Below are 3,893 nucleotides of genomic sequence, written 5' to 3'. Positions count from 1 at the left end.
AGGGTGCTACTTAGTTCATATTGTTGTTCGTCCTAAGGGGCTGCAAACCCCTCAGCTCCATTGATCCTGAAAGGTGTATTTTATTGGTACCTTTTACCTCATATGAACCAGGCCCATGGAACCAGAAGAGGCCAAGATTAATGATCTTCTCAGGGCTTGCTCAGAGAAGATTATCCTGTGGGCAGCAGTTAGCAAAGCAATTCCTAACTAGTCCAAGTGGTGAGAATAAATGGCTGTTGAGTGCTTAGCCCTAAATAGGACATCTCTATCACTTCACTGACCACACACACACACACACACACACACACATACACACACACAAAAGCTTAGGAAAGGGCTGCTGGGGGAAGAAACGACCAGTAGGTTGCCCATTATCTAGCACAGAACCCCATAACCACTTACTTTAATCGAACATACTACCTTTTCTGTGGTTTTCTATTTTGTTGAAAATAGGGTGTTTTTTTAAATGGTTTTTTTTTCATATAAAATACTCTGATTGCAGTCTCCCCTCTCCAACCCTCCTCCCCTCACTCTGAATCTACGTCATTTGTCTTTCCTTAGGAAACAAATAGGCATCCAAGGAATAATAATTTTAAATGAGTAAAACAAAAACAAACAAGTTGGAATGTGACAAAACAAACAATCAGAAGAAAAAGAATAAAAGAAAAAGAATGAGAAATATATACAGATGCAGAGACATATACTCACATTCACATACATGGGTATCACATAAAAACACAAAAGTGGAAGCCTGTAAAGTTAAAAAAAAATTCCTTGACACAACTTTATGAGACAAAGAACCTACAGTGATGCTTTGTGTTGACCATCTATCTACTGCTGGGTATGGGGGCTACCTCAAGAGTGGCATATTTTCCCAGTGAGACTCACTTGGAGAAAACTGATATTTCATTTGCAAGTGGTTATCAATTGAAGATAGCTTCTGCATTAGGGATGGAGCATGTACCCACTTCTCCTCTCATCTCTAGGACCCCATCTGGTACCAACCCATGCAGGCCCTGAACATGCCACCACAGATGAGTCTGTGGTGTTCATCAGTGCATCAGTCATGCAGTGATTAGTGATTGTTTTCTTGGTGTCCTCCATCCCCTTTGGCATCCTCTTCCACAGAGTTCCCAGAGCCTTGAGGGAAAGGATTGGATGAAAGTATCCTGTTTAGGGCTGAGTGTTCCAAGGTCTTCCATTCTCTATATGTCTGGCTGTGGGTCTCTGCATATATTCCCCTCTGCTGCAAGAGAAGGGTTCTTTCATGATGACTGAGCAAGACACTGATCTATGAGTACAGAAGAATATCCTTAAGAGCCATTTTACTGCTACATTCCTTTAGCAGAACAGGAGTATTTGGTTTTCCTATAGGTCCTTGGACTATCTAGTCTCAGATTCTTGGCCACCTGAGCAGTATCGGGCATGGGTTCCATCTCATGGAGTGCACATTAAATCTAATCAGATATTGGTTGGTTGTTGCCACAAGCTCTGTGCCAGTATTACATCAGAATATCCTGTAGGCAGGATGCCATTGAAGATCAGAAAGCTTGCAGCTGGGTTGTGGCTCATTGTTTCTCCTTTGGTAGCATGCAGAGTACGTTCCAGTACCAAAGCACTTAGGGGTGAATGTTGGCGACCAGCGTCAACATTAAAGAATGGATTACCTGGAATATGGAGTTGGGAAGAGGTAGGATAGCCATAATTATACCTTACCTACGTGGAAGGCTCTATAAAAACTAGACAGAAGTTGTGATTACTTCAGCCATCTTGAATTTAATGAATCTTTATTACAAGCCAACAGGTAGAATAGGTGAGGCAAAACCCCTCCCCCAAGTTCATCAGCATGCCGGCCCAATCAGTGGCTTCTTTGGTCTCTGTAGAGGCAGGACTTCCGCTGTAACTGGAACCGGGAGTGAGGCGTGGCAAATAGCAGGAGGTGGGCAGAGAGGTGTGGTTATGAGAGGCAGCTCTCAAGCCAGGAGGGTTACAGGTGAAGGCTCTAGGTAAGCACCAACTCAACGTCTCCATGTTCAATGAGTTGTGTAGATGTTGTCTGTAGAATAGAGACCTACTATCAGTTTGTGAAGCATAACTAACAACCCAAACAATGACCCTGGTTTGGGTCAGAGGGTTCCTGTGGAACCCTTTTTGGTCAATCTCTCAATTAGATGTAACATATTTCTGGTACTGGAAGCTTTGCTTGGTAATGAGAGATGCCCTCTTGGGGCTCCGTCTCCCCCTGTTATTTGGCAATTTTATTTAAACTGCTGTCATATATGTATATAATTTAGGAAGCTTCTATTGTATTAGGTTTCCACACAACACCTTAAATGGACTTTAGTTTAGATATCTCTTCCTGTTTTCACTCCCCCTCCCATTTGATCACCCTGTTCCAGCCTCCCCACAGCCGTCCATAGGTATCAGTTCTATTTCCCCTTCCTAGAGAGATCCACACTCCCCACTAGCTCCTTACACAAACTTCCATGGTTATATGAACTATTGCTTGTTTATCAATGACTTAACAGCTAATATCCAATTATGAGTGAATACATATCATATTTGTCTTTCTGGGTCTGGTTTACCTCACTCAGAATGATTTTTTTCTAGCTCTATCCATTTACCTGTAAATTTCAAGATTTTACTTTTTAGTTGCTGAGTTATAGCCCATTATGTAGGTGTACCACATTGTCTTTATCCATTCTTCGGTTGAGACAACATCTAGGTTGTTTCCAGTTTCTGGATATTATGAGTAAAGCAGAAATAAACATGGTTGACTAAGCATCTCTGTAGTAGGATGTAGTGTCCTTTGTGTATATGCCCAAGAATGGTATAGCTGGTCTTGAAGTTGATTGATTCCCAGCTTTCTAAGTAACCACCACATAGGTTTCCATAATGGCTGTACACGTTTGCACTCACCAGCAATGGGTGAATGTTCCATTACTTCATATCCTCATGACATGCATAATGTGCATGATAGCATGAACTGTCAATAATTTTATTGATCTTGACCACTCTGAGTGGTATAAGAGAAAATCCCAAAGGAGTGCCTTAAAAAAAGAAGGAAAATACTTGAAGTAAGAATGTATAATCCCTTTTACCAACTATTTGGTACAAGTTTCTAAACACTAGTTTAGCCTACAGGTTTTTTATTGTAGGGATAGATTAACAGAGCTTCTGCTTTTTTCTATCCAATCTTTTACAAGGTTTTACTGCCTCTTGCACACATCTGATTGCCATCAACATCATCAATAGTCACACTGTTTCCACAAATTAAAGAGCTCCCAGAAGCTGGGCAGTGGTGGCACATGCCTTTAATCCCAGCACTTGGGAGGCAGAGGCAGGTAGATTTCTGAGTTTGAGGCCAGCCTCCTCTACAGAGTGAGTTCCAGGACAGCCAAGACTACACAGAGAAATCCTGTCTCAGAAAAAAAAAAAAAAAAAAAAAGAGCTCCCAGAAAGGAAAATATGTAAAATAGACAGAAACTTCAGGTTGCCTGATTGAGTACCTAAGCTTGACTTCTCTCCTAATGACAGGACTCAGTTTTACTGGAACCAAGATATGTCCCAGTAAACCAAAAGTACTCCCCTGTCCACAGTGGATGTTATTCCACATGTCACAGCATGAGAAATAAAAGCAGGATCACTCTCTGAAATAGAATAAGCTGTTCGTGATATAGACTGCAGGAAAGTGGAGTACAGTACTGAAATACTGGAAGACAGATATTTTCTAACTTCAAGTAGACCCATAAGAAAAGGGTGATATTGTGGGGAAGAGCCTCAAGCACATAGGCACAGGGGAAATTTTCCTGAACAGAACACCAATTGCAAAGCTTCTTCAAGGCAAAAGACACTGTCAATAGGACAAAATGGCAACCAACAAATTGGGAAAA

Source organism: Mastomys coucha, unplaced genomic scaffold, assembly GCF_008632895.1.
Source record: "Mastomys coucha isolate ucsf_1 unplaced genomic scaffold, UCSF_Mcou_1 pScaffold13, whole genome shotgun sequence".
NCBI classification, from domain to species: Eukaryota; Metazoa; Chordata; class Mammalia; order Rodentia; family Muridae; genus Mastomys; species Mastomys coucha.
The sequence above is the reverse complement of the archived record's forward strand: the minus strand, read 5'-3'. Positions refer to the sequence as shown.